At 36.5% G+C, this 18,715-nt stretch overlaps 3 non-coding genes across 3 annotated transcripts; 1 reads left to right on the top strand and 2 right to left on the bottom strand.

Annotated features, from left to right (window-relative positions):
• The first annotated feature begins 219 nt into the window (after window positions 1–219).
• Window positions 220–526, top strand: LOC148779573 (signal recognition particle RNA). The gene has a single exon (XR_016046623.1).
• Window positions 527–13,977: 13,451 nt separating this feature from the next.
• Window positions 13,978–14,276, bottom strand: LOC148779574 (signal recognition particle RNA). The gene has a single exon (XR_016046624.1).
• Window positions 14,277–17,990: 3,714 nt separating this feature from the next.
• Window positions 17,991–18,301, bottom strand: LOC148779575 (signal recognition particle RNA). Its single transcript, XR_016046625.1, has one exon.
• Between the last annotated feature and the right edge of the window lie 414 nt (window positions 18,302–18,715).

The following is an 18,715-nucleotide window of genomic DNA, read 5'->3' on the forward strand; positions in this document are numbered from 1 at the left end:
TGAATGCCGCAAAGAAGAAATGAGGAGTACAAAGAGAGAATGATGAAGTTAGAGAGTGATAGAGGAGGTGGAAAACACGTGGAAAGCTTTAATTTTAAAAAGGAGGTGGAGACATTTTTGGAAGCGTGGGAGGGGTGCAGAAAACCTTCTATTATCCCACATCGAAGCTACGTAAGATATACGAAACATATAAAACTTCCAAGTTTGAATTCGTTCACCGCTGAGCCTGGTAGCATGGGCTTGTAACTCGAGCGAAAGCATACAAGGTGGCTGGACTGTGGCATTGGGGCTCGTGGGTGGGTTGCCATGTTTCAATTGGCGTGCCCTCTCCAAGTCAGGAGTTGGTTGGCTCTATCGAGCCGAAGGGCTTGGTTGACTCATCCCTACAGTGGAGGAAAATGCGTGAGGCTGGCTTTACAGAGCAGCGACTACCTCTCGCTCTTGGCAGTGGAAGGATAACATGTTGGTTTTTGGAATTACCCAATTAAACCCGATGAGTATCATTTCCATATGGACAACCACTTTTTGCCACATCTTTTTTGAATATTTGTATTTTTTGAAATCTGTTTTGTATTTGTATTTTTTGAACTCTTTTTTGTATTTGTATTTTTTGAAATCTTATATTTTTTCATCTTGTTATTTTTATTTGTATTTTTTCATATTGGTATTTATTTCCTTCAGTTAACTTTTATATTTCTATTTCTTTCAGTAAGCTCCTCATTTTTTTCTTCCTTGTCAGACTTCCCTTGTTTTTATTTTCCATACTATACTCCCTGAGGAGCATAGTTTACTTCCTTGTGGTCAAGCTGCCCTCAGGAGCATAGTTTTCATACTATACTCCCTGAGGATCATAGTTTACTTCTTTGTGGTCAAGCTGCCCTCAGGAGCATAGTTCCCATACTATATTACCTCAAGAGCATATTTTACTTCTAGTTGCTCGTTCAAAAAGATTGTTTTTGGAGGAATTTTTTCAATCTAAAATTTTAGAAACCATTTAAGAATACATAATTGTTCTCAAGAAAAAAAATTGAAGTTTGAGTTTTCTAACATTTATATCTCTCTATCTAAAAATTGGACGGTCTGAATTCAATATCAGGACATTATGTTTTTAAGTGAATAGGAGGTATAATTAAGAATTTCTTTTATTGAAGTTAATCTATGTGATAAGAAGTTATCCCCAAAATTTATGGTCCTAAAACTAATTCTAGGCAGGCTTTTACCCAAAGGTCTAAATGGACATTCTACTCTTGAGAGAGAGAGAGAAGAGGAGAACACGTGGAAGGCTTTAATTTTAACAAGGAGATAGAGACATTTTTGGAAGTGAGAGAGTGAGGGGTACAAATGAACATAAAACCTCACATTATCCCACATCGAAGCTACCGCAGATATTCAAACATTTAAAAGTTCCAAGTTTGAGATTGTTAACGGCGTAGTCTGGAAACGTGGGCTCGTGGGCTGGTGTCTAGACAATTATAGGGAGGCGTTGCACGCGTCAGTTAATCGAGTTTTTCTGATCGAAGGTTTGGTGGACGCGATTCTATTGTTGTGGCGGAAAACGTGTGAGGCTGCCTTTCAGTGTGCCCCAACTCCCTCTCGCTTTCTCAGCGAAAATATTACACGTTGGTTCGTGGATTTGTTGCCCCAATCACAAAACCCCTATGAGTTCCATTTCCACACGGACAAACCACCTTTGCCAATTTTTTATTTGTGTTTTTTCGGTATTTTTATTTGTATTTTTTTTGCCAATTTTTATTTGTACTTTTTCATGTTGGTATTTTTATTGTTATTCGTATTTGTATTTTTTCATGTTGTTAATTTTATATGTACTTTTTCATGTTGGTATTTATCTCCTCTTAACTTTTATATTTCTATTTCTTCAAGTCATTGTCAAACTTCTCTTGTTTTTATTTTCGAAACTATACTCCCTCAGGAGTATAATTTCCATACTATACTCCTGACTTGGACTCAATCCTATAGTGGAGGGAAACATGTCAAGTCAGGAGTTGGTCGGATTTGTCTAGCCGAAAGGCTTGGTGGACTCGATCCTATGGTGGAGGGAAACATGTGAGGCTGGCTTCACAGAACAAGGACTCAACCAGTGATTGAAAACGGATTTGTCTAGCAATCGACTAGCTCTCTCCAAGTCAGGAGTTGGTCGGATTTGTCTAGCCGAAGGGCTTGGCGGACTCGATCCTATAGTGGAGGGAAACATGTCAAGTCAAGAGTTGGTCGGATTTGTCTAGCCGAAGAGCTTGGTGGACTCGATCCTATGGTGGAGGGAAACATGTGAGGCTGGCTTCACAGAGCAGGGACTCAACCAGTGATTGAAAACTCGGCGAGTTGAACCGATCTCGCCTGGTTTGACTCGAGAACGGCGGCATACCCGTGTCGGTTCCATAGAAATACAGGCAATCGCCCGTGTCCAGAGAGAACCAGGTGATTCCCAAGGCATACCCGTGCCAGTTCCATAGAAATACAGGCAATCGCCCGTGTCCAGAGAGAATCAGGTGATTCCCAAGGCATACCCGTGTCGGTTCCATAGAAATACAGGGAATCGCCTGTGTCCAAAGAGAACCAGGTGATTCCCAACAGTAAAAATCACCGGGTCACCGGTTCGAAATAAGAAAACACGGGTGTACCGTGCAGGTTCCATAGAAATACAGGGAATCGCCCGTGTCCAAAGAGAACCAGGTGATTCCCAACAGTAAAAATCGCCGGGTCACCGGTTCGAAATAGGAAAACACTGGTGTAACAGTGTTCTTCACGAGATCATTGATTTTTTATCATTTTTTTGTCCTTTTTCATCCTTTTCAGCTTTTTAATCAAATCTTTTAGCCTTTACTTTAATCTTGTCAAACATTTTAGTCAATAAATTGTTGTTGAATCATTGATTTTGATCACAAATATTTGGATTTGTGAAGAACAAAGCGTGAGTTTTAGGGTAGGGCATCATATTTTTTAAAATCTGAGGGTTATTGATTTTAAGAGTGTTGTTTACAAGTTTTTGTTCATAATTTGTGAGTATTTTGGACTATTACATCTCAGATTTGTTCATAAATAGGTAAGAACTGCATTTTTTTTTTTTTTCAGCCATTCTATCAATTTTATTCAATATTTTACAAATAATTTGTTAATATTATGGGGTTTTGACTCCTTATAGTGTTGTTTATCATCAAATGTATTCAATTTGATATGATATATTCAATTTAAGGTTGATTTTCGAGAAAAAGTGACTGATGGTTGTGAAGAACTGCGTTTTTTTTTTTTCCGCCATTCAATCGATATTACTCAATTATTTATAAATAATGGGTTAAATTTATTGGGCTTTGATTCCTTATAGTGTTGTTTATCATCACATGTATTCAATTTGATATGATTTATTCAATTTGAGCTTGATTTATTAGAAAAAATGACTGATATTTATGAAGAACTGTTTTTTTTTTTTTTCCTCCATTCAATCAATTTTACTCAATTATTTACAAATAATGTGCTAAGTTTATAGGGTTTTGATTCCTTATAATGTTGTTTATCATCAAATATATTCAATTTGATCTAATTTATTCAACTTGAGCTTGATTGTTTAGATGGAATGATTGATATCAGGTGGGTCTGTGAAGAACTGCGTTTTTTTTTTCCCCATGCAATCAATTTTATTCCTTTTTTTTATAATAATGTGTTAATAAATAACATGCATTCAATTTGATGTAATTTATTCGATTTGAGGCGGACTTTCGAGTTGGAATGACTGATGTCATGTGGGTCTGTGAAGAACTGCATTTTTTTTTAAAAGAAATTGATGATCGATTTACTTGAGAAATCATGATTTTCAAAAAAATTGTTAAAATCGTGACTAGGTTTTGATTATCATGACGAATTAAACTGTATTTTTAATTTTTATTGTTAAAAAATTGCACGTTGATAAATTATTGATGCAAAAACATACATGTTAATTTAAAGAAAAACTGTATTTTTTAATTTTTATTGTTAAAAAATTGCATGTTGATAAATTATTGATGCAAAAAAATAAATGTTGTTAAATTTTTAATGCAAAATTGTATTTATTAATTTTAATGCATAAAATGTGTGTATATGATTGATAAATATTTTATCATTATATTATCTTGAATGACTATATTATTGTAAATATTATTTGTGGCATGTATGTATATTCGTTGGCATTAACTGTATGAATATCATTGTAAAAAAATTGTGGCATGTATGATAAATATATTATCTTGCGTTTTTCAATTTCATTATTACATTTTTAATGCAAAAAAATATGTTGATACATAAATTATATATATATTCTTGATAATTGAGTTGTAGGCATGTTTGGAGCTTGCATTTTTTATTATATTATCTTGTATTTTTGTAATTGAGATGTACGACTATTTGTGATCATTTTAATTGAGTTGGGATTGTGCCCATATATTATTGAAAATATTATTTGTGGCATTGTGAATGACTATATCATTGTAAATATTTTTTATGCCAAATGTACGTGTAGTGGTATTATGGATGACTATATTATTGTAATGGCTGATATGGACTATTTTTATCTATAGTATTGCATAAATAATTTATACTATTTTTATCAATAGAAGTATTTTGCATTAACAACAAATATAATTTCATGAACTACCCCTACACATTATCACTACACATGACAATTATTTTTCATATTGAATTGTTAGGTTATGTTTTAACCATTTACATATTAAAACAGCTGAACCATGGCAAGATCTATGGAAGACCCTGCATGGCAACATGGGGTCAGACTTGATCCCAACAAAAAAAATTATTTGTAATTACTGCCAAAAAGTGATAAGTAGTGGGGTACATAGGTTCAAGCAATCAATGGCAGGGGTTAAGGGAGATGTTTCTACGTGCAATAGTGTCCCTAGTAATATAAGAAAGCAGATGACAATATTTCTCAAGGCTACCAAAGGTAAAAAAATTACAAAGCAGAGGATGGATAAGGAGATAGCTGGTTTATATACGCCATCAAGTGGGAATGATCCAGAAGAGCAATATAATAATGACTTGGAGATGGCCACAAGAATGAGTTTACAGGAAACATACCAGAGGGATGCGTGGTGGGCCTAGCTCAGACATGCATGGCGAGCCCCGCCCAAGCATGTATCACTGGCTCAGCTCAAATATATATGGAGGGGTTAGTGGCAATATGTATCAAGAGGAATCAGGCATTGAAGAAATTGTTTCTGTCTTATCTAGGAGTGCCAGTATTACAGGTCATGGTCGTATAGACCCATTTCTCTCAAAGCCTAAGTCACAACAAATTACCCTCAAAGGCATGGTGAAAGGTACGCGGAACATGTTGGGCAGATATGCTGGTAAATGGTTCTACGATAAAGGGATCCCCTTTGATGCAGCCAATAGCTATATTTCCCACCTATGGTCAACGCAATCCAGAGAGCCGGGCCCGGGATAAAGCCCCCGACGGTATATGAGCTCAGTGGGCCAATCAAGGATGAAGAGGTGGAGGAAGTTATAAAGTGGATTGAATAATACAAACAGAGTTGGCCAAAAACAGGCATTACTCTCTTGAGTGCTGGTTCGTTGAATAAAGTTAGCAAAATGCAGTTTTTTAACTTCTTGGCCTATTCCCCAAAAGGTACAACGTTTTTGTCTAGCAAAGATGTATCAGGGACAAAGAAAGATGCAAACTTTTTGGTACGATTATATGATCAGATAGTGGACGAGGTGAGAGATAAGCATGTAGTCCAGTTTATGACGGACAATAAAAGTGCATGTGTTTCTGCAGGCAGCAAGTTGATGGATAAGAAGAAGCATCTAATATGGACCCATGTGCTGTACACAACATCGATCTTATGTTAGAAGAGATCAGTGAAATCAAAATTGTGAAGAAGACTCTACAAGAAGTGAGGTTAGTGTCAAGATTTATATATAACCACTCTAAAATTTTATTTTTTTTCAGAGAATAGTCTAATAAAAAAGAGATAATCAAGCCTGTTATAACCCGCTTTGCGACAGATTACTTGGCTGTGGATTCTATTCGAGAATCTGAAGGTGCATTAACGAGATTGTTTACCAGTGAAGACTGGTTAAATGACCGCCTCTCAAAGTCCAGTACCGGGCTAAAAGTAGAAAACATAGTCTCAAATAAGAGGTTCTGGTCTCGATGTTCCAGTGTCGTAGATGTCACTGCCCCTTTGGTCACGGTGTTAAGAATAGTGGATGCTGACAAGAAAGCTACCATGACCATCCTTTACGAAGGTATCGAGAGGGCCAAATCAGCTATTGGGGAGAAATGCAATTTTGCTAGTATAGTGATCGAGATTATAGAAAGAAGGTGGAACACCAAATTTGGACGTCTAAATCATTATACAGGTATATATATATTTATATCATTAGAATGTTTAATTCTTAATTATCTTTTTATGAAATTTTAAATGACCTTTTTCTATTTATGTATTTTTTAGGTTACTTCTTCAAACCAATTTTTTTCTATTTAACACATGAACATCCCATTATGAAAGAAGTCAGATACATTATTGCCAGGCTGGAGAGAAGCCATCGAAACCAGGTAGTAGTAATACAAGAGGTAATATTTAATATTTGAGTAAGAACTTGATTAAGTTGTTATATTTGTGAGGAATAATGCACTAAAACGAAATATTTTGTTTTAATTTGCTATGTATAGGGATGTCATAGGATCCTTTGAAACTAGACTTACCAGGAATTCTCAAACTAAGATAGATCCAAGTTATCCCCTAACTAATATTTTGTTCATTCATATATTTAATCTTATAAATTGTTCTTGCCCTTACAATGCTTTTTGCATTTTCATTCAGCTGAATGGTGGGAGATATATTGTAGTGATGCACCTTACCTGAAGAAGATAACAATCAAGGTGCTCTCCCATACATGTCCTACTACTGGGTATGAGCGAAACTAGAGTACGTTCCAATGGTTGCACACTACTAGAAGGAATCGACTCGCTTCAGAGAGGCTTCATAAACTAGTCTACATTCATTATAACTTAAACCTCCGAGAGCGACAAATAAGACGGAAGCTTGAAGACTACGGGTCGATAGACTTGGACACAATATTTGTCACTGACACAGCAGAACAATGGATAGTAGAGTAAAAGGAGCCAGTGTTGCATAAGAGAGCGTTCCTTGAGACTATCGGTGAGGAAGATCTTGAAGAAGGTGATGGGCAGCATGAAAGATGAAGCAGCCCGCCAACATATCCATAATTCGTCGGAGATGTCAATGATATTGCACCTAATGAGGGAGAGTAGGAAGGGGGTCTAAGGGAAAATGAGAGAGATGATGATTCTAATGCCACCCAATCCCAACCAAATTATTCATATATCGAGTCCTAACAAAGAGGGTAGGGACGAGCACGACAGTGTAGGTGAGCATGAAGGATGGACAAGCTTCAGGGATTTTGGATTATGACCACAACAAAACACTAACACTCAGGGATTTGGGTATAGTCAGGTGCCCACTAATTTGGATGATTTGTTTTTAGAACAAGTCAATGAATTGTCACACGAATTCAATCAATGGCACCAGCGTGACCAAGATGAAGAATGACGTCGTCTGTCATTTTATTTTTAAGTCGTATGTTACGAATTGTATACTTTATTATAGTCCATGTATGATAATATACCTAATCCATGATAATTCTATGTTTATCCTTTTGTGTGATGTAAATTAAATGGTAAACAATAGTTCATGCAGGGAAAGAACATATCAATATTCGCATATTCATACAAAGAAATGAAAATTCTTAATGGAGTACCCACATTTCTTTTTGGATTCCTAAAAACAACATTTATAATGAATTTTAATAATTTTTTCAGATTTTTTTTAAGGCTTAATCCGATCGATTAAGCCGATTCTCTATCCGGATCGTCAATTCACCAATCCAGATGGGTTTTTGAGATGTCTGATCCGGGTCATCGATCCGCATTTTAAAACACTGCTCTCAGCAAGGATTCGTGGATTTGCCCAATCAAACCCCATAAGTTCAATTTCCACATGGACAACCCCTTGTGCCAATCTTTTTTTTGTATTTTTTCATGTTAATCTTTTTATTTTTATTTGTATTAGTATTTTTTTCATGTTGGTATTTTTATTTATATTTTTTCTTCCAATTTATTTTTGTCTTTTTTCATGTTGGTATTTTTATTGGATTTTTATTTGTATTTTTTCATGGTGGTATTTTTATTTGTATGTGTATTTGTTTTTTTTTTCATTTTGGCATTTTTATTTATATTTGGTCATGTTGGTATTTATTTCCTTGTGTTAACTTTTATATTTCTATTTCTTTCAGTAAGCTCTTTCCTTTTTTCTTCATTGTCAAACTTCCCTTGTTTTTATTTTCCATACTATATCATAGTTAGCAAGTCGCCGATTTAATCACGAAGTTTTCAAAAAAGCCATGCTTGTTTTGAAAAATGATTTTATCTGCAACTTTTTCAATAGATCGATAAAAATATGCGATCTTTTCAGGAAGAAGTTTAAAACGCGACTTTTTCAAAATTTGAAAAAATTGTTTCGAAAAATCTTTCTTAATAATATACTTTGATTTATTTTTTTTTGGGAAAGTTCAATATCTTTTTTCTGTTTCATGAAATTTCTATTTCTATTTTTATTTCTATTCTCCTGAAACTTTCTTTGGTTCTCTGCTATGGATATGGTGCGTATTTTTTCGGGTGGTTACGGGTAGACCATAGTTAGCAACTATGGGGTATACAATGTCTTTCTAGAAAGATGAAAATTGAATTCACCCACCCAATACTTATCTTGACGAATAGAATAGATATTCATCTTATGATTTAGAGATATATCACATTAAAAATTTGAAATTTATATTTATAGGGAGGTCATTTTTATACTGAGTGATATATATAGAATGAAAGCATTACTCCTCACTACTATTAAATTTTTCTATACTGAGTGATAAATATATTTAGAGTTTTAAAATTTTTAATATTTTAAATATATCTGATTTTTTTACTCCTATTTTTTAGCCTAATCCGATATATTCACGATCTATTTATATGAAGTATTTTTACCGATTCATATTTTTTACCCAATTTTTTTATCTGATTTTTTAAAATAAAAACGATTAATTTCCAATTTCATGGTGAGCCGATTTATTGATAATCCCCGACTTGCTAACAATGTACTATACTCCCTCATGAGCATAGTTTCCATACTATACTCCCTCAGGAGCATTTTTTACTTCTAGTTGCTCATTCAAAACGACCTTTTTGGGGGGAATTTTTTCAATCTAAAATTTTGGAAACCATTTAAGAATACATGATTATTCTCAAAAAAAAAATTGAAATTTGAGTTTTCTAACATTTAGATCTCACCATCTAAAAATTGGATGGTCTCAATTCAATCTCACTGTATCATATTTTTTAAGTGAATAGAAGGTATAATGAGGAATTTCTTTTATTGAGGTTAATCTATGTGATTGGAGGTTATTCCCAAAATTTCTGGTCCTAAAACTAATTTTAGGCAGGGTTTTACCCAAAGGTCGAAATGGACATTTTACTCTTGAGATACACAGAGAAGAGAAGGGGAGCACGTAGAATCCTTTAATTTTAACAAGGAGATAGAGACATTTTTTAAAGTGAGAGTGAGGGGTACAAATGAATAAAAAACTTCACATTATCCCACATCAAAGCTACCCAAGATATCCGAAACATATCAAATTTCCAAGTTTGAGATGTAGATCGCTGAGCCCAATAGCGTGGGCTTGTAACTTGAGCGAGGGCAAGGAGAGTGGTTGGAGTGTGGCATGGGACTCTTGGGACTGCCACTCTTCAATCGACCTGCCCTCTCTAAGCCAGGAGGCGGTCGGGCTTGTCTAGCCAAAGGGCTTGGTCGACTCAATTCTATAGTGGAGGGAAACCCATGAGATTGGCTTCATAGAGCAGTGACTACCTAACCAAAGGGCTTGGTGGACCCAATCCTAATAAATATCAAATAAAAATAACAACATGAAAAAAAACAAATAAAAAATGGCACAAAAAACACATATAAAAATACCAAAATTAAAAAATACGAAGTTGTTGTCCTTGGGGAAATTGAACTCATTGTACATCTTTCTCTCCACTACATAAAGGAGTCCACCAAGCCCTTCGCCAAGACAAACCCAACTAACTCCTTACTTGGAAAGGGCATACCAATTAAAACGTGGCAGCCCACCCAAGGAGTCCCGAGCCACACAATCCAACCACCTTACTTGCCCTCGCTTGAATTACAAGCCCACGTTACCAGGCCCAGCAATCAACATTCTCAAACTTCGAAGTTTTAGATGTTTCGGTTAGCTTGGGTAGCTTCGATATGGGATAATGTGAGGTTTTATGTTCTTTTGTACCCCTCACTCTCTCACTTCCAAAAAGGTTTCTACCTCCTTGTTAAAATTAAAACTTTCCACATGCTCTCTTCCTCTTTTCTCTCTCTCTCTCACAAGAGTAGAATGTCCATTTAGACCTTTGGGTAAAACCCTGCCTATAATTAGTTTTAGGACCATAAATTTCGGGGATAACCTCTTATCACATAGATTAACCTCAATAAAAGAAATTCTTCACTATTTCCTTCCATTCACTTGAAAATAATAATGTCCTGAGATTGAATTGAGACGATCCAATTTTTAGATGTTGACATGTAAATGTTAGGAAACCTAAAATTTCAATTGTTTTTTCTTGAGACTAATCTTGTATTCTAAATGGTGTCCAAAATTTTAGATTGAAAAAATTTCCCCAACAAGGCCTTTTTGAATAAGCCTTTTTGAATAAGCAACTAAAAGTAAATTGTGCTCGTGAGGGAGTGTAGTAAGGAAACTATGCTATTGAGGGAGTATAGCATGGAAAATAAAAACAAGGGAAGTTTGACAATGAAGAAAAAAGGGCGGAGCTTTGAAAGAAATAGAAATATAAACTTTAACATAAGGAATATATACCAACATGAAAAAATAGAAAAAAAAATACCAACATGAAAAAATACAAAGACAAACACAAATAAAAATACCAACATGACAAAATAAAAATAAAAATCAAATAACAATACCAACATAAAAAAATACAAATAAAATTTGGCACAAACAATACAAATAAAAATACCAGCATGAAAAATTACAAATTCAAATACAAATTAAAATACCAACATGAAAAAATTGGATAAAGTGGTCGTCCACGTAGAAATGAAACTCATAGGGTCTGATTGGGAAAATCCATGACCCAATGTGTTATCCTTCCACTACCCAGAGTGAAAGGTAGTCGCTGCTCTGTAAAGTAGAAAAACAAATAAAAATACCACATGACAAAATACAAATAAAAATCAAATAACAATACCAACATAAAAAAATACAAATAAAATTTGGCACAAACAATACAAATAAAAATACCAGCATGAAAAATTACAAATTTAAATACCAACATGAAAAAATTGGCAAAAGTGGTTGTCCACGTAGAAATGAAACTCATAGGGTTTGATTGGGAAAATCCATGACCCAATGTGTTATCCTTCCACTACCCAGAGTGAAAGGTACTCGCTGCTCTGAAAAGCAGAAAAACAAATAAAAATACCACATGACAAAATACAAATAAAAATCAAATAACAATACCAACGTGAAAAAATACAAATAAAATTTGGCACAAACAATACAAATAAAAATACCAGCATGAAAAATTACAAATTCAAATACAAATTAAAATACCAACATGAAAAAATTGGTCGTCCATGTAGAAATGAAACTCAAAGGGTTTGATTGGGAAAATCCATGACCCTATGCGTTATCCTTCCACTACCCAGGGGAAGTCGTTGCTCGGTGAAGCAGATCACTCGTTTCCCTCCTCAAAAGGATCCAGTCCACCAAGCCGTTCGACTAGATAAACCCTCCACGATAAGATCCAGTCTACCAAGCCCTTAGGCCTTTCTGCAAGGCAAATCTGACCAACTCCTGGCTTGGAGAAGTCGCAGCGTTAGAAACGTGGCAACCCACCCAAGAAGAATCCCAAACCACAGTCCAACCACTTTACTGGCCATCGCTCGACTTTCAAGCCGATGTTACCAGGCTCCGCGACGGACGCACTCAAACTTGAAGGTTTTATATGTTACGTATATCTTTGGTAGGTTCGATGTGGGATAATGTGAGGTTTTATGTTCATTTGTATTCGTCACTCTCTCGCTTCCAAAAATGTATCTCCTTGTTAAAATTAAAGCTTTCGATGTGTTCTCCTCAACTTCTCTCTCTCACTCAAGAGATTAATCATGTAGCCTTAAATGGTTGCCAAAATTTTTGATTGAAAAAATTCTGCCGAAAAAGGTCTTTTGGAACGAGCAACTAGAAGTAAACTATCCTCCGTAGGGAGTATAGTATGGAAACTATGCTCCTGAGGGAGTATAGTATGGAAAAACAAAAACAAGTTTTTCAACGAAGAAAAAAGGGAGGAGCTTTTACTGAAAGAAATATAAATACAAAAGCTAAGAGAAGGAAATAAATTCCAACATGAAAAAATACAAATAAAAATACTAACATGAAAAAACAAAAATATAAATACAAATAAAAATACCAACATAACAAAATACAAATAAAAATCAATTAAAATACCAACATGAAAAAATACCAATAAAAATTTGCAAAAGATACAAAAAAAAGTGCCGACATCGATGTGGAAATGGAACTCACGGACAATGTGTGTTATCCTTTCAAGGCCGAGCGCAAGAGGCCTCAAGCCCTACGGCTAGACAAACCCAACTCAACTCCTGGCTTGGAGAAGAACACATCAATTGAATCGTGGCAGCCTACCCAAGAGTCCCAAGCCACAATCCAACCACTTTTATTGCCCTCGCTTGAGTTACAAACCCAAATTATATAGCCCACCGAACAAGATGCTCAAACTTGGATGTTTTATATGTTTCGTATATCTTGGGAGGCTTCGATGTGGGATAATGTTCTTGGGAGGCTTTGATGTAGGATAATGTTAGGTTTTTATATTCGGTTGTACCACAATCCAACCACTTTTATTGCCCTCGCTTGAGTTACAAACCCAAATTATATAGCCCACCGAACAACATGCTCAAACTTGGATGTTTTATATGTTTCGTATATCTTGGGAGGCTTCGATGTGGGATAATGTTCTTGGGAGGCTTCGATGTGGGATAATGTTAGGTTTTATGTTCGGTTGTACCCCTCACTCTCTCACTTCAAAAAATATCTCTATCTCCTTGTTAAAATTAAAGCTTTCCACATGTTCTCCTCCACTTCTCTCTCTCTCAAGAGTAGAATGTCCATTTAGACCTTTGGGTAAAACCCTGCCTAGAATTAGTTTTAGGACCATAAATTTTGGGGATAACCTCTTATCACATATACTTTACGTCAATGAAAGTCATTATACCTTCTGTTCACTAGAAAAACGTAATGTCCTGGCATTGAATTGAGACCATCCAATTTTTAGATGGTGAGATCAAAATGTTAGAAAACTCAAATTTTAATTTTTTTTCTCTTGAGAATAATCAAGTATTCTTTAGTGGTTTCTAAAATTTCAGATTGAAAAAATTCCTCTAAAAAGACGTCATTCTTAACTAGCAACTAGAAGTAAACTATGCTTCAGAGGGAGTCTAGTATAGAAACTATGCTCCTAAGGGAGTATTGTATGGAAAATAAAAACAAGTGAATTTTGACGACGAATAAAAAAGTGAGGAGCTTACTGAAAGAAATAGAAATATAAAAGTTAATAGAAGGAAATAAATTCCAACATGAAAAAATGCAAATAAAAATGCCAACGGGAAAAAATACAAAATACAAATGCAAATACCAACATGACAAAATACTAATAAAAATCTAATAAAAATACAAACATAAAAAAATACAAATAAACATTGGCACAAAAAAAAAAAAAATACTAACATGAAAAACAAATACAAATACAAATAAAAATACCAACATGAAAAAATACAAATAAAAATTGACAAAAATAAATGCATAGGGTTTTTGATTGGGCAAATCCACGAGCCAACGTGTTGTCCTTCCTCTGTCGAGAATGAGAGGTAGTCGTTGTTCTGTGAAGCTAGCCTCACGTGTTTCCCTCCACTATAGGATCAAGTCCACCAAGCCCCTTCGGCTAGAAAAACCCGACCAACTCCTGACTTAGAGAGGGCACGTCGATTGAATCGTGGCAGCCCACCCAAGAGTCCCAAACCATACTCCAACCACTTTACTTGCCCTCGCTCGAGTTATAAGCCCACGCTACATGGTTCAGTGATCAACATTCTCGAACTTGGATGTTTTATATGTTTCGGATATCTTAGGTAGCTTCAATGTGGATTAATGTGAGGTTTTATGTTCGGTTGTACCCCTCACTCTCTCACTTCCAAAAATGTCTCTATCTCTTTGTTAAAATTAAAGCTTTCCACTTGTTCCCCTCATCTTCTCTCTCTCTCAAGAGTAGAATGTCCATTTAGACCTTTGGGTGAAACCCTGCCTAGAATAAGTTTTAGGAACAGAAATCTTGGGGATGTCCTCTTATCCCATAGATTAACCTCAATAAAAGAAATTCCTTATTATACCTTCTACTCACTTGAAATACTTAATATCCTGAGATTGAATTGAGACCATCCAAATTTTAGATGGTGAGATCTAAATGTTAAAAAACTCAAATTACAATTGTATTTTTTTTTAGAATAACCATATATTCTTAAATGGTTTCCAAAATTCTAGATTGAAAAAATTCCACCCAGAAAGGTCTTTTTGAACAAGCAACTAGAGGTAAATTATGCTCCTGAGGGAGTATAGTATGGAAAATAAAAACTAGGGAAGTTTGACAATGAAGAAAAAAGGGAATAACTTACCGAAAGAAATATAATATAAAAGTTAATATAATGAAATGAATACCAACATGAAAAAATATAAATAAAAATACCAACATGAAAAAATACAGATACAAATACAAATAAAAAAGGCAACATGGAAAAATACAGGCAAATCCACGAACCAACGTGTTATCCTTCCAATGCCGAGAGTGAGAGGTAGGCACTGCTCTGTGAAGTCAGCCTCATGCGTTTGAATTGATTGACCTCAATAAAAGAAATTCCTCATTATACCTTCTACTCACTTGAAATACGTAATATCCTGAGATTGAATTGAGACCATCCAATTTTTAGATGGTGAGATCTAAATGTTAGAAAACTCAAATTACAATTGTTTTTTTTTTAGAATAACCATGTATTCTTAAATGGTTTCCAAAATTCTAGATTGAAAAAATTCCACCCATAAAGGTCGTTTTGAACGATCAACTAGAAGTAAATTATGCTCCTAAGGGAGTATAGTATGGAAACTATGCTCCTGAGGGACTATAGTATGGAAAATAAAAACTAGGGAAGTTTGACAATGAAGAAAAAAGGGAATAGCTTACTGAACGAAATATAATATAAAAGTTAACAGAATGAAATGAATACGAATGTGAAAAAATATAAATAAAAATACAAACATGAAAAAATACAGATACAAATACAAATAAAAATGGCAACATGAAAATATACAAATAAAAATGAAATGAAAATACCAACATGAAAACAAAAAAAAAAAAAGCCGAAGATTTCAAATAAAAATACCAATATTAAAAATTACAAATACAAATAAAAATACCAATAAGCAAAATTACAAATAAAAATTGACAAAAGTGGTTGTCCATGTGGAAATGGATCTCATAGGGTTTGATTGGGCAAATCCACGAACCAACGTGTTATCCTTCCACTGCCGAGAGTGAGAAGTAGTCACTGCCAAAAATACCAACATGAAAAGAGGTCGTCACTGCCAAAAATACCACCATGAAAAATTACAAATAAAAATTAGCAAAAGTGGTTGTCCATGTCGAAATGGATCTCATAGGGTTTGATTGGGCAAATCCACGAACCAACTCAAAAATTACGAATAAAAATTGACAAAAGTGGTTGTTCATGCCGGAATGGATCTCATAGGGTTTTGAGTGGGCAAATCCACGAACCAACGGGTAGGGTTTGATTGGGCAAATCCACGAACCAACGCAAAAATTACGAATAAAAATTGGCAAAAGTGGTTCTTGTTCATGCCGGAATGGATCTCATAGGGTTTTGAGTGGGCAAATCCACGAACCAACGGGTTATCCTTCCACTGCCAAGAGAGAGAGGTAGGTAGTCACTGCTCTGTGAAGCCAGCCTCATGCGTTTCCCTCTACCATAGGATCGAGTCCACCACGCCCTTCAGCTTAGACAAACCCGACAACTTACGAATAAAAATTGGCAAAAGTGGTTCTTGTTCATGCCGGAATGGATCTCAAAGGGTTTTGAGTGGGCAAATCCACGAACCAACGGGTTATCCTTCCACTGCCAAGAGAGAGAGGTAGGTAGTCACTGCTCTGTGAAGCCAGCCTCATGCGTTTCCCTCCACCATAGGATCGAGTCCACCACGCCCTTCAGCTTAGACAAACCCGACAACTTACGAATAAAAATTGGGAAAAGTGGTTCTTGTTCATGCCGGAATGGATCTCAAAGGGTTTTGAGTGGGCAAATCCACGAACCAACGGGTTATCCTTCCACTGCCAAGAGAGAGAGGTAGGTAGTCACTGCTCTGTGAAGCCAGCCTCATGCGTTTCCCTCCACCATAGGATCGAGTCCACCACGCCCTTCAGCTTAGACAAACCCGACAACTTACGAATAAAAATTGGCAAAAGTGGTTCTTGTTCATGCCGGAATGGATCTCATAGGGTTTTGAGTGGGCAAATCCACGAACCAACGGGTTATCCTTCCACTGCCAAGAGAGAGAGGTAGGTAGTCACTGCTCTGTGAAGCCAGCCTCATGCGTTTCCCTCCACCATAGGATCGAGTCCACCACGCCCTTCAGCTTAGACAAACCCGACAACTTACGAATAAAAATTGGCAAAAGTGGTTCTTGTTCATGCCGGAATGGATCTCATAGGGTTTTGAGTGGGCAAATCCACGAACCAACGGGTTATCCTTCCACTGCCAAGAGAGAGAGGTAGGTAGTCACTGCTCTGTGAAGCCAGCCTCATGCGTTTCCCTCCACCATAGGATCGAGTCCACCACGCCCTTCAGCTTAGACAAACCCGACAACTTACGAATAAAAATTGGCAAAAGTGGTTCTTGTTCATGCCGGAATGGATCTCATAGGGTTTTGAGTGGGCAAATCCACGAACCAACGGGTTATCCTTCCACTGCCAAGAGAGAGAGGTAGGTAGTCACTGCTCTGTGAAGCCAGCCTCATGCGTTTCCCTCCACCATAGGATCGAGTCCACCACGCCCTTCAGCTTAGACAAACCCGACAACTTACGAATAAAAATTGGCAAAAGTGGTTCTTGTTCATGCCGGAATGGATCTCATAGGGTTTTGAGTGGGCAAATCCACGAACCAACGGGTTATCCTTCCACTGCCAAGAGAGAGAGGTAGGTAGTCACTGCTCTGTGAAGCCAGCCTCATGCGTTTCCCTCCACCATAGGATCGAGTCCACCACGCCCTTCAGCTTAGACAAACCCGACAACTTACGAATAAAAATTGGCAAAAGTGGTTCTTGTTCATGCCGGAATGGATCTCATAGGGTTTTGAGTGGGCAAATCCACGAACCAACGGGTTATCCTTCCACTGCCAAGAGAGAGAGGTAGGTAGTCACTGCTCTGTGAAGCCAGCCTCATGCGTTTCCCTCCACCATAGGATCGAGTCCACCACGCCTTTCAGCTTAGACAAACCCGACAACTTACGAATAAAAATTGGCAAAAGTGGTTCTTGTTCATGCCGGAATGGATCTCATAGGGTTTTGAGTGGGCAAATCCACGAACCAACGGGTTATCCTTCCACTGCCAAGAGAGAGAGGTAGGTAGTCACTGCTCTGTGAAGCCAGCCTCATGCGTTTCCCTCCACCATAGGATCGAGTCCACCACGCCCTTCAGCTTAGACAAACCCGACAACTTACGAATAAAAATTGGCAAAAGTGGTTCTTGTTCATGCCGGAATGGATCTCATAGGGTTTTGAGTGGGCAAATCCATGAACCAACGGGTTATCCTTCCACTGCCAAGAGAGAGAGGTAGGTAGTCACTGCTCTGTGAAGCCAGCCTCATGCGTTTCCCTCCACCATAGGATCGAGTCCACCACGCCCTTCAGCTTAGACAAACCCAACAACTCCTGGCTTGGATAGGACAACATCGGTTGAAGCGTGGCACAGCCCACCCCAGAGTCCCAAGCCACAATCCAACCATTTTACTTGCCCGAGTTACAAGTCATAGCTCAACAATCAACATTCTCAAACTTGGAAGTTTTATATATTTTGGATATCTTGGGTAGCTTCGATGTGGGAAAATGTGAGGTTTTATGTTCATTTGTACCCTTCCCTCTCTCACTTCCAAAAATGTCTCTATATTCTTGTTAAAATTAAAGCTTTAAATGTGTTGTCCTCCTCTTCTATCTCTCTCTCTCTCAAGGGTAGAATGTCCATTTAGACCTTCGGGTAAAACCCAACCTAGAATTAGTTTTAGGACCATAAATTTTGGGGATAACCTCTTATCACATAGATTAACCTCAATAAAAGAAATTCCTCATTATACCTTCTGTTCACTTGGAAAACATAATGTCCTGAGATTGAATTGAGACCATCCAATTTATTGATGGTGATATATAAATGTTAGAAAACTCAAATTTCAAATTTTTTTTTTTC

Source organism: Amborella trichopoda, chromosome 12 (genome assembly GCF_054954075.1).
Source record: "Amborella trichopoda isolate Santa Cruz 75 chromosome 12, AtrichopodaSantaCruz75HAP2 v2.0, whole genome shotgun sequence".
NCBI lineage: Eukaryota > Viridiplantae > Streptophyta > Magnoliopsida > Amborellales > Amborellaceae > Amborella > Amborella trichopoda.